General features: G+C 46.1%; 1 protein-coding gene across 10 annotated transcripts in view; it reads left to right on the top strand.

Moving 5' to 3' along the window:
• The first annotated feature begins 1,147 nt into the window (after positions 1–1,147).
• SIPA1L1 (signal induced proliferation associated 1 like 1) overlaps positions 1,148–18,692 on the top strand; it is a 324,202-nt gene continuing 306,657 nt past the window's right edge. For 6 of the 10 annotated variants that reach the window (XM_077262067.1, XM_077262127.1, XM_077262121.1 and 3 more), the window contains exon 1: positions 1,149–1,366. The gene's annotated coding sequence lies outside the window, so the exon portion shown is untranslated. Of the gene's footprint in view, positions 1,367–18,692 lie in introns of all 10 variants that reach the window. The other 4 variants (XM_077262132.1, XM_077262085.1, XM_077262111.1 and 1 more) reach the window with 2 other exon arrangements.

The raw sequence follows: 18,692 nt of genomic DNA, 5'->3' as shown, positions 1-18,692 counted from the left end.
TGGATGTTTCTGATGTTCTCTCTCGTCCCCCAGATGATATGGATAGGACGCACCCGTATGACGGGGTAGGCCTGGAACTATTTTATAGGGACCCTAGAGACGCCCCTCTCCCACAATTTGCCTCTGTGTCTTCATAGGTATTAAGGTCGGGCGGCCAACTTGGAATTGACTGTCCTGCCGGTCTCTGAAGTAATGCGTAGAGCCTATTACTCCCTCGGTGTTCCGGCCACCGGCTACACGCCTTAGAAGGAGGCTGCCGATCTTGGGGCAGAACTCCTCCCGGTATTATCTCCTTGTGCTGTGATCTCGTTTCTCACTTCTCCACAATATACTTCGCTTCGTGTCCTTTCTTAGGATGCTGCCGCAATGAAGTGCAGGCGCAGCTCCGTAACATTCTATCTCGTGCTTGGTCTCTGTCAGGATCCCACCCCTGACAGGGACCCTCTGTCTGCAGCTCAGATGTTCCTCCTTCTCTCCCTGTCTGCCTGACAGGTCCTCTCTGGGTCGAACCCAGGTAGCTTCTCCATCTCTTCCTATCCAATCCCCCAGTTTTACCCGTGTGTGAGGAGTGGCCTAATAGATAGAAGTAAGGCTCCCCCTGGTGGACTGGAGTGTTAAGTGTAGTGTGTGACTGTGATACCTGGTCAGGTGAACTCCTTTAGTACCATCAGACGTAATATCACTCCCCCTGGTGGAAGAGCGACGTTACTGCAACGACCAGGACTCTGGGGCCTGCAGCTGCAATGAAACAAAGAGTGAAAAATGTAAAGGGGTCTGAATACTTTCTGTACCCACTGTATATATACTATAGGACATCTATATACACACACTATAGTAAGTCACTGGCAGGATCACACAGGACACTGCAGCTACACGGTGAGGCTCCCGTTTAACCCTGTGTGCCTCTATGAGGTGATGCTGTGCTGCCCCCGGCCACCAGCAGGGGGCTCCTGCAGAGTGTGTGCAGCCCCGGGCTCCATGCAGGGGCGGCTCTGCCTCTCAGGAGGACGCGGGCGGACGTCGCTGCATGGCAGCAATCAGAGTTCGGTGTGTACCAAGTCTAGAAGAGCGGGGAGGCGTGATTTGTTGCTATGGCAACTCATACCGCCCTCGGTACCGCCTGTCGCCATTTTGGCCAATAGGAAGTCTCGCGAGAATCAGCCGCAGGGGCTCAGTGCGGGCGGGGAGTAACTTTGTTCTCAACTTGTGTGATCGGAGAACGGAGTCTGTGTGGAAAGGGAGAGGCCGCCCGGAATATCGGGGTCTGCGAGCCCCAGGATTGGTGCTGGCGGGCGGTGTGTGCTCCCAGACCCCGGCTGGATTAGAGTGTGGACGGAGGGAGCCTGCGGGAGGAGACGGAGCTGAGGTAATGATGTCTGCGGCAGGGACGGAAGGCAGCGGAGCTCCCGGCACCCAGAGCACACCGTGCACCCAGAGCACACCGTGCACCCAGACAACTGTACAGCCCATAACACACATCATCCATGGCACACTGCATCACACCCATCAGTGGTACACATCATCACCCATAGCACACATGATACAGCACTGGCACACCACAGCGCACCCAGCACTCATAGCACTGGCACACAGAAGCCCCTCTCATACCAGTGCACTCATCATACACTGCTCACATCACACATAGCACTGGCACCCGCATCCCACTCCTCTCACAGAGCAACCATCATACCTTGCACTAGTACATGACATGCCCATCATAACTGCACAATACAGCCGATACCCACTGCACCCATCATACATAACACGGATACACAGCACAGCAGGCACACGCTGCTCCCATCATGTAGTACCCCTCGTTACAGAGTGCACACATCATACTCTCCACCCATCACACAGTGCACTGGTACCCATCATTCTCCATCAATCACTGCACACATACACGGAACTCATCATACCACGTATACACAGTGTTCGCCAACATAACAGTGCACAATACAGCTGGCACTAAGTGCGCCCATCAAACATAGCACTGCACACAGAATCCCCCCATCATATAGTGCACCCATCACTCATTGCACGGGTACACAGAATCCCCCCTTGATATAGTGCACTCATCATGCATAGCACTGCACGCAGCATCCCCCCATCATATAGTGCACCCATCACAGAGCACTGCACACAGTATCCCCCCATCATATAGTGCACCCATCACGCAGAGTACTGGCACACAGTGTGAACCCATCATACATAGCACTGCACAAATCATCCCCCCATCATATAGTTTATTCATCACACACAGCATCCCCACATCATATAGTGCACACATCACACAGAGCACTGTACACAGCATCCAACCTTTATATAGTGCACCCATCATACATAGCACTGAACACAGCATTCCCTCTTAATATAGTGCACCCATCATACATAGCATGGGCACACAGCGTGCACCCATCGTACATAGGACTGGCACACACCATCCCCCCATCACACGCGGCAGTGGTACACCACAGCAAGTGTTAGACCCTACAACACAGCGCTGCGCTGCCCTTACTGGCTCAGGGTGCCGCGCTGCACTGCCCTTACTGGCTGAGGGTGCCGCGCTGCGCTGCCCTGCCCTTACTGGCTGAGGGTGCCGCGCTGCGCTGCCCTGCCCTTACTGGCTGAGGGTGCCGAGCTACTTAGCGTTCATCTCGAAGCCTACAACACACATAGTTGGCTAATGTCTCCCATCTTTGCACGGCATTACCTCCCACACAGGGCAATGTGTCCCCTCCACTTCAGTTTTTCCACACTCACCTTTCTACCATACATACTAGTACTATGTCTAACACTGTAGTGTAGGATGCCCTGGGAAGGGGATGGTACCCCTTTCTACCACCCTGGGCAGTCTGACCCCTACGTCACAGTACCGATAGCACCTATAAGAGGGCACCTTCCTGCTGTACACATATGGGTGCCCTGTGTGACTCTCCGTCGTGTCTTCTGCTCCCCAGTGTGGTAACTCATAGCTCTGTGTGTATGCGCTGGCAGACATGGCGCTAATCTCATTCACAGCTGTGTTACACCGAGTAGTTGTCACAGGCTGGTGATTTATTGCATTCTTCTGGCCACCAGCAATCTCTCAGCACTTTCCCCCACATACACGGCTCTCTTTTCTCCATCCCCGCTCATTCATTTGCTGCAGACACTTCTTTTTTTATGCCGATGAGACACTGAGCTGTACTGAAAATTCTTTATATACAACGTCTCAGCATTAGTGACGTCAGTGAGTCTTTGGTAATGTTATAACTAAGTCAGTTGATAGGACCAGGCAGCTTTCGAGATCTATTCACTCAGGGGGTAAGCCGACAGACGTCTATCTTTGCTCATACTGGTTCTTCAGACACAATTGCCGCCATCAATATTACCAGCAGCTTAGGTTTTCAGAGACTGGAACCTTTACATTTTGAGTAAGGCCTCAGGAGCTGCCATTTGTAATTTGCTGTCTTTAGGGTTTATACAAATGGTCATAGTGGTACAGAACTGGACTTCTTTACCCACAATACAGTATGGGTCCATACAGAACATTTGTATGCCTCCATAATAGTGTCGTTATATAGGTCATGTCTATTCACGCTACCCTGAGGTGCAACCGGAAGAAGTCGCCAATGTATACCACAAAACAATCAATGAAATGCCTTTTTGAAAATCCCTGAGCTCCACCAATTCTGTCGCTCTTTACTGTTTTGTGCTGCGTTGCTCCATTGCAGAGATAATTACGCTTGTTGCTTCTGGACTGCAGTATGGGAGATCTCTTTACAATCCAACTAAGCATTTCTTCAGAGTCTTCTCTGGTGTCTTACTCTTTTTACCCCTCCCTCCTGGACGCTACCAATCACATCTCGGCAGCATCTGAACTGATACACTGTTTGATCAGCTGCTGAGCTGTGATTGGCTGCGTCTGATAGGAAGGGGCGAAAGCACACGCCTCCAGAGAAAACTCTGAAGAAACATCCGGTTGATCTACACTAAGAGATTTCACATACTGCGCTCAAAAAGCATCAAATGTGAATATCTCTGCCACGGAGTGACGCAGAGCAAAATGGAGTAGAGCGGCAGAATCGGGGAGCTCAGGTTTTTTTTTAGAAGGTGTTTAACTCAAATTATTACATTTTTTTTTCAACTAACATAATTATAGGATCTATACTGAAATTCCATAAATGATGACCAATTACTGGAGCCAGATTTTTTTTTTTATTCAAGTATATGGACTACAAGAACTTGTGCAGACCTCAAAAATGAAAGCTGGGTGCCAAAAGCAAATTGTATGTATCCTAGGAGACCTTTTGTGGAGTCGCCCTTTGTACTGATGCGTCCATGTATATGATACGATCGTTGCTTCTCGGGACGGTCCTTGGTCTTGACCATTGCAGTTACGGGCAGCAGTTGTCTGACCTGTCAGTCCAGCAGTGGGTTTTTCTGAAGATTGCGCTGTTTGTAGCCTTCATAGGAAATCCGCATCATGGCTCTCTCTTATTAAATCTGGAATATACATTTATCACCCGTGTGAATGAGACTGTAGCTCATGCAGGAGCGAACTCCGCACATTTTCCCGTAGATTGGTGTCCATGCCCTCAGCTGTGTAAGTGCTGGCGTAGTTAAGTACTGCAGGTCAGGATGATTGTATTGAAGCGACCATACTAAGAGCCATTCATTGTAAGTATTTTTTGCTTGGTATCACATAACGTGAGCTGTAGCGAGATGTCATTAATCATTTCGCCTGCCATAGTACAACACCTTCTTTGTACTGTGTTCACGACCTACTGAAATGTATAGAATAGGAATCTCGGCAATATAGACTACTGTAATCCGACGAGTGGCCTGCAGCGACCCTAAGTCGCACCTGTAAAATAGCCTAGTCCATAAACGTAGCAGATATCTAGTGAGATGCTTCTCTGGAAAATCAGAAGTGGCCATACAGATGAGATGACTGTCAGCTGACCCTGCTGTTTTCTCCAGAATTGGCAAACTCTGGACAGTGTATGAGGGAGTCCTGACTGTTCCCCCAATCACAGATATTGGAGAAAGTGAGGGTCAGAAATATTGAATTTCATCGCCTTGTCTTTTTGTTCTGAAGGTCAGGTATTGACGTCCATTCTTAAAATTGGACCAGTCACCTCCGCAGATTACAGAAGTGACTGGTTCCATGTGCCCATCCACACCCCAGACGATATATACCAGATCGACACTTTCCACTTTGCCAAGTTAATAAAACTCTAGAAATGTCAGATGTAAAGTTGGTGCAGATAGATTTGCATGACCTGGTATATGGCCCATGTCCGTAATCTTTACCCTGAAAACCACCTTTTAGCTGTTGTCATCCACGCTTCTCTTTTGATTAGTTGGCCTTTAGCAGCGTTTTCATTGATGCATATGTGAGGTTGCGCCAGGCCGACTAATCAGAAGAAACGTGGATACCATCAAGTAAGAGGCCTTTCTGAGGCCTTTTGTCAGGCGGCCACAGCTTACTAACGAGGCTCATGGACCGGGTCATTCAAATCAATTTGGACCAACTCCTCTAGGAGTTTATTTAGGGTTTCAGTAACTTGGCAAAGTGGCCAGTGTCAATTTCACTTGAGGCTATGTTCATACTGAGTTTATTTTCAGGAGTTCAAAAACCAGGAGTTTTCAAGCAGAAGTTTTGGAGGAGTTTTTTCTTTTCCTCAAATGGTATTGGAAAAGTTATTTTCCTAAAGAGTTTCTTGCAGCTTTTTGATTGGACTGTGCCTTGTTTTGAGGTCTCCTTCAGAAAACGCTTTGAAGAACTGACATGAACTTTCTTGGTTTCCTCAGGAGTTCTTCAAATGTTCTTCCTGGAAAAAAAAGCTCCAATAACTGCTCATATGAATAGCAAAGTGCTTTTCCTATAGAAATAAATTGGAAAAGTTTTCCAGTAGCTTTTGAGGAGGATTTTTGGTGAGTTTCTTCTCAAACTGCTGAAAGAAAAACAAAAACCTCAGTGTGAACATAGCCTTACTCGTTTCACACATTTGTGAAACATGGCGAATTCTTGAATTGTCTGACGTCCTAGCTCACGACCTGTGCTTTGTGCTTCATATATGCTTATTGAGGACTTTCCTCAGGATAGGAGATCCAACAGTTGGTCTTCCGTGTCTCATGTGTGAAATTTGACTTAAGGCCCCGTCTCACTAAGCGATTTACCAACGATCACGACCAGCGATATGACCTGGCCGTGATCGTTGGTAAGTCGCTGTGTGGTCGCTGGGGAGCTGTCACACAGACAGCTCTCTCCAGCGACCAACGATCAGGGGAACGACTTCGGCATCGTTGAAACTGTCTTCAACGATGCCGAAGTCCCCCTGCAGCACCCGGGTAACCAGGGTAAACATCGGGTTACTAAGCGCAGGGCCGCGCTTAGTAACCCGATATTTACCCTGGTTACCAAAAAAAACAAACAGTACATACTCGCCTTTCGGTGTCCAGGTCCCTTGCCGTCTGCTTCCTGCTCTGACTGAGCCGCCGTACTGTGAGAGCAGAGCGCAGCGGTGACGTCACTGCTGTGCTCTCACTTCTCACTGTACGGCCGGCAGTCAGTGAGAGCAGGAAGCAGACGGCAAGGGACACCGAAAGGCGAGTATGTACTGTTTGTTTTTTTTGGTAACCAGGGTAAACATCGGGTTACTAAGCGCGGCCCTGCACTTAGTAACCCGATGTTTACCCTGGTTACCAGTGAAGACATCGCTGGATCGGTGTCACACACACCGATTCAGCGATGTCAGCGGGGCCTCAACGACCAAAAAAAGGTCCAGGCCATTCTGACACGACCAGCGATCTCGCAGCAGGGGCCTGATCGCTGGTACGTGTCACACATAGCGAGATCGCTATGGAGGTCGCTGTTGCGTCACAAAACTTGTGACTCAGCAGCGATCTCGCTAGCGATCTCGCTATGTGAGACGGGGCCTTTAGGCCTGACCAGATCTCCTGCTGGTCTCCTGACCAGAACTCTACAGCCTCATAGGCTTATATCAGGCTGATGAGTTTGGAGAACCGTAGTCTGTCCAGATAGCTCAGTCCGTTCTTGTGGATGTCAGATGGCTGATACCTGCTAACTTTACATGTGATCAAGCTTTAAAGCTGCTCTTGGGTTTCATCTACACGGCAGACGTTTTACGGGACACTGTATGGAGGAACACGGTGTTCCTATGGCTCTGTAATTTGGGGATGTACAGTGTCCTGCTGTTTGGTGAAACATACGTCGCCACGTTACGGTCACATTCACAATGCTTCTAGAGTAGACCTGCTCCACAATGCAGCATCTGATGACACATGCTAAAGATGAGGCAGACATCTGGCGGTACAATGGTCGCAGTGTATGGATATGTTCAGATGGTTCGGATATGCAGGCAGAAAATCTGCTGCCTATTACAGTGCACACATTATGGATGAGATTTTTATAAAATCCTTTGTTTATGGGACTGTTAAATTTAGGTCAGGAGACCACGACCGATCCATGGTCTCTACTCGGACCATGTTTCACGGACGTCTGAATGAGGCTTTAGGGTATGTGCCCACGTTGCGGATTCTGCTGCGGATTTTTCCACAGCGGATTTGGAAAATCCGCAGTGCAAAACCACTGCGGTTTTCACTGTGGATTTTCTCGCGGTTTCTTCTGCGGGTTTTCAACTGCACTTTCCTATTGGTGCTGGTTGAAAACCGCTGCGGAATCCGCACAAAGAATTGACATGCTGCGGAAAATAATCCGCTGCGTTTCCGCGCGGATTTTTCCACAGCATGTGCACAGCGGTTTTTTTCCACCATAGGTTTACATGGTACTGTAAACTTTGGGAAAACTGCTGCGGATCCGCAGTGTCAAATCCGCTGCGGATCCGCAGCAAAATCCGCAGCGTGTGCACATACCCTTAAACTTTTGGTTTGCATTCACTCCTCGTTTTGACTAGGTGACAAAATGCATGCAAAACTGCACCAAGGGTCTGTGCACATATTGAGTTTTTGCAGCAAAAGCCAGTGCTTTTCAAGAAAAATATGCATAGAATCTGCACATTTTCTAAAACTAGTTCTTGCATTCAGTTTTATTTAATTTATTTGAATGGGTAAAAAACACAGACAATTCACATGCTGCAGATATGAAAAAAAAGCAATTTGGTTCATAGCTGCAAGGAAAAAATAAGTAGCAATTGAGAAACCTCATTCACTTAGCTAGCACTGTAAAATTTTTCTTTTTCTGCGGCAAAATCGTAGCGTGTGAACAAGTCCGAAGGGCTCATTCACCTGCCTGATGTTCTCGTACGAGCGCTATCCATGGTTTTCATGGATAGCACGAATACCTGTGATATTCTTCAGGGCTGTGCACATGTCCATGATTTTTCGTGATTTTGTTTCTAGCGTCTGATCACATACGGCAATGCCAGTTTATGGGTCAGTGAAAAAATTGGACACCTGTCTGATGGCATCTGTGGTCATGGACTGTCAAAAAGTAGGAGTTGGTAAAACTTTCTTTTATTTCTCCACGTGCGAGAAAAACTGATTCTCGGGCCACACACAGTGATGAAACAAATCGGTCTGTTTTTTTTCTCATACGTGGAAAAGACTGACACGTGAATGAGGCCTGAGGCTACTTTCACACTAGCGTCGGCCCGACGTACCGACGCATGCTGTGAAATTTCTGCAAGACGTGGGCAGTGGATGCAGTTTTACAACGCATCCGCAGCCCCATTGTGAGTTGCGGGGAGGAGGGGGCAGAGTTTCGGCCGCGCATGTGCGGTCGAAACTGGCGGACCCGATGCACAAAAAAAGTTACATGGAACTTTTTTTGTGCCGACGGTCCGCCAAAACACGACGCATCCGTCGCACGACCATACGTCGCAATGCGTCACTAATGTAAGTCTATGGGGAAAAAACGCATCCTGCAGACAACTTTGCAGGATGCGTTTTTTCTCCTAAACGACGCATTGCGACATAGGCAAAACGACGCTAGTGTGAAAGTAGCCTAAGGGTTTTTATTTGCAGTTTATTATTTAGTTTAAGGTCTTCTGTTATGTATCAGGGGCAAATTCTCATGTACAGGTTTTCTTGTAGGATGTTTCCTTCTTTCATTCACTGGAATGGAGTGAAATCCTGTGGCCTTTTTATGGTCTTATTTTCATAGGTGTGAACTTGCCTTTAGGGCTAATGAGACTTTAATCAGTCAATTAGCATTTGCCTGTGCACTTGTAATAAAAAGCCTGGACCCTTTGAACTATTGTTTTCCTTTAGGGCTATCCTTGAATAATGTCTTGTCCCTGACACATCATTTCCATATAAATATAACTTCAGGAAGAACATGGAGATGTGGAACATTTGGTGGGCATCTTACTGCTCAGCATTACAGGTAATTTATTTTTGGAGATCTTCGGTAGGGGTGGCCAATATGCTTAGAAGTTTGCTAGAGGCAATTTTCTGCCTCAAATCTGATCAAAATCAGACATGTCTTTGTTTTTTTTGTTGTTTTTTTAAACTAAAGGTACCTTCACACTCAGCAACTTTACAACGAGAACGACAACAATCCGTGACGTTGCAGCGTCCTGGATAGCGATCTCGTTGTGTTTGACACGCAGCAGCGATCTGGATCCCGCTGTGATATCGCTGGTCGGAGCTAGAAGTCCAGAACTTTATTTGGTCGTCAGGTCGGCGTGTATCGTCATGTTTGACAGCAAAAGCAACGATGACAGCAATGTTTTACATGGAGCTAACGACCTGTGAGAACGATAAATGAGTCACCGCTACGTCACTGGATCGCTCCTGCATCGTTCTGGAGCTGCTGTGTTTGACGTCTCTACAGCGACCTAAACAGCGACGCTGCAGCGATCGGCTCGTTGTCTATATCGCTGCAGCGTCGCTGAGTGTGACGGTACCTTAAGTTCTTTCCTGGTTCTCCTCCTATCTTTCTGATCACTCTTTCACTGTATCTTGCTGGCTCCTCCTCTCATCTTCCCCTTACTGTTGGAGTTCCTTAAGGATCAGTCCTAGGCCCCCTCCTCTTCTCTTTGTTTGTCCAATAGGGGCAGTTTACAATCAGTAGATTTGGTTTCCAGTACCATCTCTATGCTGACGACACCCAATTATACACTTCTCCTGATATCACACCTGCCTTTTTTAGAAAACACCAGTGATTCTTATCGCTGTCTCTAACATCATGTCCTCCCTCTATCTAAAACTGAACCTGTCAAAAACTGAACTCCTCGTGTTCTCTCCCTCTACTAACCTACCTTTACCTGAGATTGCCATCTCCGTGTGCGGTTCCCCCATTACTCCCAAGCAACATGCCCGCTGTCTTGGGGTCATACTTGATTCCGAGCTTTCATTCACCCCCCACATCCGATCATTGGCTCGCTCTTCTTATCTGCATCTCAAAAACATTTCTAGAATTCGACCCTTTCTTACTTTCGACTCTGCAAAAACTCTTACTGTTTCACTTATTCATTCTCGTCTGGACTATTGTAACTCTCTACTAATCGGCCTCCCTCTTACCAAACTCTCCCCGCACCAATCTGTCCTGAATGCTGCATCCAGGATCATATTCCTCACCAACCGTTACACCGATGCCTCTACCCTGTGCCAGTCATTACACTGGCTACCCATCCATTTAAGAATCCAGTACAAAACTATTACCCTCATCCACAAAGTACTCCATGGCTCAGCACCACCCTACATCTCTCTGGTCTCAGTCTACCACGCTACCTGTGCCCTCCGCTCCGCTAATGACCTCAGGTTATCATCCTGAATAATCAGAACCTCCCACTCCCGTCTCCAAGACTTTTCACGTGCTGCACCGATTCTTTGGAATGCACTACCTAGGTTAATATGATTAATCCCCAATCCCCACAGTTTTAAGCGTGCCCTAAAAACTTATTTGTTCAGACTGGCCTACCGCCTCAGTGCATTAACCTAAATATCCCTGCCTGGCCCATTCAAAAAGCTTAAACCATAATCAGGTTCCTCACAACATGTTCTCATACACTTTATGCAGTTAATAGCCTCTGTGTCTGTACTGTTACATATTTAGGCAGTTAACTGGTTCATGCAGCTTTACATGAATACCCGAGCCTTACACTATGGCTGGTCCGAACAATGAAAGCAATTGTTACCATCCACCTCTCGTGTCTCCCCTTTTCCTCATAGTTTGTAAACTTGCGAGCAGGGCCCTCATTCCTCCTGGTATCTGTTTTGAACTGTCATTATTGTTATGCAGTAATGTCTATTGTCTGTACAAATCCCTTCTATAATGTAAAGCGCTGCGGAATATGTTAGCGCTATATAAATAAAATTGTGTATGTGGGAAAAAGAGGGATGGGGCATGTTGGATTTCAGCATGCCCCATCCTTTGAGCATGTGCTGGAGATGATTCACAGCAACTTTTCCCAATTTTCTCATCTAAGTAATGAATGAGGCGCATTAATCTGAGCTTGAAGCTTCCCTGTGAAGATAAGAGGAATAACTTGTCTGAATGATTGTTTTTGGGAGTGGGGCGAATTAGGTGTCCCTGAGTGGGGAGCTTCTCTGACCTCGTCCAGTTGTATGAGATCTTGACAGGTGACATCTTGGAACCTTCAGCACCTCTACACACCGAATGTTGGATTAACCCCATCGTCCTGTCTTGGCATCAGAGTGTTACATTGTTTCCAGTCTTTCACATGTCAGATCCATCTCTAAGGCCATGTTCAGACTTTGCGGGTGACCTCTGCGGGTTCTCCCGCAGCGGATTTGATAAATCTGCAGGGCAAAACCGCTACGGTTATCCTTGCAGATTTATCGCGGTTTGTTCCGCGGTTTCCGCTGCGGGTTTACTCCTACTATTGATGCTGCATATGCAGCAATATGCAGCATCAATAGTAATGTTAAAATAAAAAAAAAAGTTTATATACTCACCCTCTGACGTCCCGATCTCCTCGGCGCTGCACCCGGCGGTCCGGTTCCAAAGATGATGTGCGAGAAGGACCCTGCGTGACGTCACGGTCATGTGACCGCGACGTCACGGTCATGTGACCGCGACGTCACGGTCATGTGACCGCGACGTCACCACAGGTCCTGTTCGCACAGCAACTCTGACCGGCCGCGTGCAGCGCTGAGAGGTGAGTATAGCATGATTTTTTATTTTAATTCTTTTTTTTTTTTTACACACAAATATGGTTCCCAGGGCCTGGAGGAGAGTCTCCTCTCCTCCACCCCGGGTACCACCCGCACATTATCCGCTTACTTCCCGCAACGTGGGCACAGCCCCATGCGGGGAAGTAAGCGGTTCAATGCTTTCCTATGGGTGCAGAATCGCAGCGATTCTGCACAAAGAAGTGACATGCTGCGGGTTGTAAACCGCTGCGTTTCTGCGCGGTTTTTCCCGCAGCATGTGCACAGCGGTTTGCGGTTTCCATAGGGTTTACATGTAAATGTAAACGCAATGGAAACTGCTGCGGACCCGCAGCATCAAAATCGCGGCGGTTCCGCGGTAAAAACCGCAAAGTGTGAACATGGCCTAAAGGATCTTTTTCTTTTTGGGGAATTAAAATGTGAAAGCGGTTGTTGGTTAATGAGTCGGTGGTGTATTGGGTATGGTCTTGGTTTTGGATCCAGCACAACGGGACCTAGGAGGACAAAGTTCTCTCTGCCCATAGGCACCAGTTGTGATTGTGGTGTAATGATACGTCTTCTCCAAGCTTTTCCAGGATTACTATATGCTACAAAGGAGTGATAAATAATTTTGCCTGTGACTTGTTCTTGCTCACTGTTTCTAGCTCTCCAGACAAAAACCAACTAGGTCAAACGCTGTCATCCAGGGGAATAGATTCTCGGGAGGTTTTGAGCTAAAGGCCAATATGGCAAATCTGCCCCCCCAACAACATACTGTTTTTAGTTTTGCTGGCACAGAAGCCGCAGGCTTTGTGTCTAGGAATGATGTACATATGACAGATCCAGTATAAGTTTTAATGAAAATCCCAATGATTCCGACTTTCCCAGCAGGGCATCCTGGGGAGTGTAGTTCTTCAGCAGCTGGAGAGCTGCAACGTGCAAATGTGTGTTCAATCCTCCAGTCACACACTGGTTTTTTTTTTCTTTTTCTTTTTAATGAGTCTTTCTTTTCTAATTTTCCCCATGGTGTTGTAGCATAATGTTTTACTCGGAATATATAACGCTCCAGCATTTTACGCTGACATTTGTAAAGACCGCAGCTTAAACAAAGGGTAAGCGGGGTCGTGAGCGAGTGGAGGAGCAGCAGAACAAAGAGACAAAAGGTGTGGGCTATGACAAGTGTTGGGGACAATCACTGGTCACAGCCGGGATGTTCCTCAGATCAAAAATTAATTTTTTATTCATTTTTATTTTTATAAATAAGTCAAGGTTGCAAATTAACTTCACGATTGCCCGGGGACAATCCGGTTTACCCTTCCTTCATTTTAAGGTTTAGTTACATTGTACTTGTTAATAAAAAAAAAAAAAATTACAGTAAAAATATCTGCTTCTTCCAAAAGCACGCCACTCCTGCATATTGATTGTGTCTGGTATTGCAGCTTTGTCAAAGTGAACCAAGTTGCAATACCAGACACAACCTTTGGTACTTGTAAAAGACAGCAACTGAAAATTGTCAGTTAATATAGAATTACCATGATTTAATTTGCTATCATATACACTATTAAAGGGATTGTCCAGGCTTCAGGTTCAAGCCTGCAGTCACTCTTCTGCAGTGTGCTCTGTCAGAATTCTCCTGCTTGGGAAGTGGACAGTAATGTGACCTCATGTATGTCATTTCCATACTCCTGGCCAGGTTGCTGAATTCACTTGTACCGAAGCGAGACTACACACGTCTAGTCGGCATGTCACCACATGTGTGAAAATCACAGACTTGTGGTTACGCGTCCGTACGCTCCCAGTGCGCTGGCACTGGAGAATCCTGACAGCCGGCACACTGAGAGCTGTAAGGATTCACTTTGTGACTGCAGACCTGAACCCCAAGTGTGGACATTCCCCTATAAGGGTCTTTGAGGGCTGTTCTCGTGGTGTGGAAAATTTGCATTCATATATACAGTGCGCCACCGTTTCTGATGTCAGGGCTTGGGGCCCTAACGGTATAGGAGCATGTGCACACTGAGTGTTTTTGACTCAGTCCAAAAAGTATTCCAGTGAAAACCAATTAAGAAAACGGTGTCTTTTGTGGAATGTTTGGATTTCTTTTTCCGCCCCTGAATCATTCTTTGCAGCCTTTGATTGGACAGTGCCTGAGTGTTTTCCATTAGGAGCCACGTCAAAGACCTGATATGCACCTTCTTTTGTTTTCCCACCAGGCGAAGTGGGGAAAAAAAAAAAGCACTCAAGACTGAACAGCGATGTGATTTGACTATAGAAATGAATAGGAAGAGTCTTTCAAACATTTTTTTAAAATATTTTTTTCAGGTGTTTTTTTTTTTTTGGAAGCGGTCCCACTCCACAGAAAACTCCTTAAAAAAAAAAGAAGTAAGGAGTAAAAGAAAGCCTTTAGGGTTGAACCAACACTTTAGTCAGATTTATCGACAGCACGATGGTGGCAGTGAAGGTATGGAAAAGTCCACATATATCTGCTGAGATGTCTGTGTGCACAGTTCTTTTATCCATCCTTCGGAGTCACGTCTTGGTGCCTGTATCCTTGGCTTTGTGTGCGGTGATGGATGTGGGTTGATGACGCGCTCCCCAGAGGTTGGCTTTACAGTTCCTTTTCCTTACATACATATTTAGCTGTACTTCCCTTTGTAATATTTAGGTTAATGGTGCCGTACTGGCAGAGAGGTCTCCCTTGTGTGTCGTCCTTCTCTGTTCCTGAATGGTGTGTTACTGGGGTCATTGTTGGGCTTCCTGCATTAAGTGCAGGGTCTGTTTGATGTAACCTGACTCTATTAACACTTCTGCAGGCTCACATTTTATCAGAAACAATGTAAGGTGACACATAATATTGAAGTGGTGCGGTTCTCCCTAATGACTATGGCTACCATACCACCATCTCCTCAACTCCTGATCTTTTTTCGTTTTTTTTTTTTTCAAACTGAAGGAATATAAAACAAAAAATGTCTTCCATGTCTTTAGAAGTATCGATTTCATTATAGGACTTTTATTGTTTTTCTCCCTTTTAATGGGGAGTGGCGAAAAATTATTTAGTATTTTCTTAAGACCACCTCTTAAAGAAGACTGGATTTCTTCAAACTGATTTTCAGTTATAACCCAGTGTTATGCATACTTAAAATTTTCATTATAGGGGAATCTTTGTCCTCCAAAATTACCATTGTAAACTAAGAACATAGCCATGTAAGGGATATACCTCCATAATATTTGTACCTTTTAATGGTGTAATCGCTACCTCCGTTCTGCTGAAGCTCAAGTTTAATCAAGCATGCTAATCACAGTGACTGGTACAACCCGGGTGTAGCCAAGAGGCTCAGTGCACCATAATACCCTAGCATTTTGCATGCCCCGCCTCCTTCACGGATGATTGACGGCGCTGGCTTGCCTGATCTTTCTTTTTAGACATTTCTGGCTCCAGGGCTGTCAACCATCAGTGAATGAGGTGGGATATGCATAACTAATGGGCAGTATAGTATGGTGCACCAAACCTCTTGGCCACACCTAGGGTCCACAGAGTACCCTAATTAGCTTACTTGATTAAATGTCAGTAACTGCAGAACGGAGGCAGCTATTGAAACATCAAAGGTTCAATAGTTGTAGGGGCTATATCCCCTACGAGGCTAGGTACTTTGTCTTCGTAAACTGACAGCGTAAGCCTTATCCCTTTAAGAAGACCACTTCTCTACAAGACCTAATTTCAATGCAATTTTGAGTGCTCATCAATATATTAAGGGCCACCATGCACATTAAATTAAAGTTGGCTGAACCTGCTGAGAATTCATGTATATTGGGGTGTCAGGAGAGATGACTATTGGCTGAACAAGCTATCTCAGGTGTTTGGGCTCCTTTAGGATCCACTCTCTCCGACATGTAAATTAGATTTTTCTTTTTTACTTTGGACACCTCATACGAAGAGAGCAATCACTGGAGAAGGACATCACGGTCAGAAGAATAGAAGGAGCAAGGCGAAGAGGAAGACCCGATAGCTAGATACTGTCAAGATAACGATAATGGTGGACCTATCTTGGCTTTCACAAGTTCAATCTTCTTGGTGTTCATCCATCAAGTTGCCATGGCTCGAGATTGAGCCAAAGGCTGTTAAACGAAAAAAGGAAGCCATTTTAAAGTTCATACGTACCCAACAAACTCCAAGGCATGTTGAAGGGTTAGGCCCCCGTCCACCTCTGCTGGTGTTCTCCTTTATGATTTCATGGTTAAAATTACTAAAGTGTTAGTTTTATTTTATGATCTTTTGACAGATGGGGCATGTCATGAAGTCTGAGTGCTGGGTCCGTGTAATGCCGCTTAGAACAAAGGCGTAAATGACTTTTTTATTAGATCTGGCGCTGTATAACCTTGTTTTTATTTTTAAATTTCATGGCTATTAATGTAATGTTTTAATTGTGCTTTCTGTTGTGTGATTATGGGAATGTGGTTTACAGGACACTGGTCGTGATTTGTGACCGGCTGGTGCTGTTTACCTTCATAGGTTTAGCTTATCACACGCTGCAGGGTTTGTATAATGGTCCCAACAATGATGGGAAACTGGTAGTTTTCAGTGACTGTTCTTTTCCCTTGCATAGTTTATATGGTTGCTTTGTCTTGTTCTCACGTGAATCCAGAAGTCAGACATCATATATCTAAGCATGGCCTACTCAAAAAATTAACTAGCAACGCCATCATTGTACCTTTTATAACCAGTTTTACACATTTATAATCACTCCAGCAAAACTCTTAAAGTGAATGTGTCATCATAAATGAGCTATGATTTAAAACAAGTTTTTTTACTCAATATATTCCTTTAGACTTTTTTTTCCATTTCCCCTGTGAACACACACACACACACACACACACACACACACACACACACACACACACACACACACACACACACACACACACACACACACCAAAAAAAATAAAGGGAACACTAAAATCCCAAATATCACTGGATGAAATATTCCAGTTTTAAATCTTTATTCATTACATAGTGGAATGTGTTGAGAAATATAAAACCTAAAAATGATCATCGTAAATCACAACTAATATGCCACGGAGGTCTGGAGTTGAAATGATGTTCAAAATCAAAGTGGAAAATGAAGTTATAGGCTGATCCAACTTCAGTGGAAATGCCTCAAGACAAGGAAATGATTCTCAGTAGTGTGTGTGGCCTCCACGTGCCTGTATGACCTCCCTACAATGCCTGGGTATGCTCCTGATGAGGCGGCGGATGGTCTCCTGAGGGATCTCCTCCCAGACCTGGACTAAAGCATTTGCCAACTCCTGGACAGTCTGTGGTGCAACGTGACGTTGGTGGATGGTGCGAGACATGATGTCCCAGATGTGTTTAATCGGATTCAGGTCTGGGGTACGGGCGGGCCAATCCATAGCTTCAATGCCTTCATCTTGCAGGAACTGCTCACACACTCCAACCATATGAGGTCTGGCATTGTCCTGCATTAGGAGGAACCCAGGGACAACCCCACCAGCATATGGTCTCACAAGGGGTCTGAGGATCTCATCTCGGTACCTAATGGCAGTCGGGCTACCTCTGGCGAGCACATGGAGGGCTGTGTGGCCCTCCAAAGAAATGCCACCCCACACCATTACTGACCCACTGCCAAACCGGTCATGCTGAAGGATGTTGCAGGCAGTAGATGGCTCTCCACGGCCTCTCCATTCTCTGTCACATCTGCCACATGTGCTCAGTGTGAACTTGCTTTCATATGTGAAGAGCACAGGGCGCTAGTGGCGAATTTGCCAATGCTGGTGTTCTCTGGCAAATGCCAAGCATCCTAACGGTGTTGGGCTGTGAGCATAATCCCCATCTGTGGACGTCGGGCACTCAGACCATCCTCATGGAGTCGGGCCATGTCATTATTTTTTCTTCTTTGAGACCTTTACTGGCCAGCCACGCTGTGGAGTTGTTGGAGGCATGTGATGGAGCATTGTCCTGCATGAAAATCATGTTTTTCTTGAACAATACCGACTTCTTCCTGTACCACTGCTTGAAGAAGTCTTCCAGAAACTGGCAGTAGGTCTGGGAGTTGAGCTTCACTCAATCCTCAACCCGAAAAGGTCCCACAAGTTCATCTTTGATACCAGCCCATACCAGAACCCCACATCCACCTTGCTGGCGTCTGAGTCGGAGTGGAGCTCTCTGCCCTGTACTGATCCAGCCTCTGGCCCATCCATCTGGCCCATCAAGAGTCACTCTCATTTCATCAGTCTATAAAACCTTTGAAAAGTCTGTCTTAAGATATTTCTTGGCCCAGTCTTATCTTATGTTTCTTGTTCAAAGGTGGTCATTTTTCAGCCTTCCTTACCTTGGCCATGTCCCTGAGTATCGCACACCTTGTGCTTTTTGTTACTCCAGTAACGTTGCAGCTCTGAAATATGGCAAAACTGGTGGCAAATGGCATCTTGGCAGCTTCACGCTTGATTTTCCTCAATTATGGGCAGTTATTTTGTGCCTTTTTTTGCCCAACACGCTTCTTGCGACCCTGTTGGCTATTTGCCATGAAACACTTGATTGTTCGGTGATCACGCTTCAAACGTTTGGCAATTTCAAGACTGCTGCATCCTTCTGC

This window comes from Ranitomeya variabilis, chromosome 1, assembly GCF_051348905.1.
Source record: "Ranitomeya variabilis isolate aRanVar5 chromosome 1, aRanVar5.hap1, whole genome shotgun sequence".
In the NCBI taxonomy this organism is placed as follows: domain Eukaryota; kingdom Metazoa; phylum Chordata; class Amphibia; order Anura; family Dendrobatidae; genus Ranitomeya; species Ranitomeya variabilis.
The sequence above is the reverse complement of the archived record's forward strand: the minus strand, read 5'-3'. Positions and strand labels throughout refer to the sequence as shown.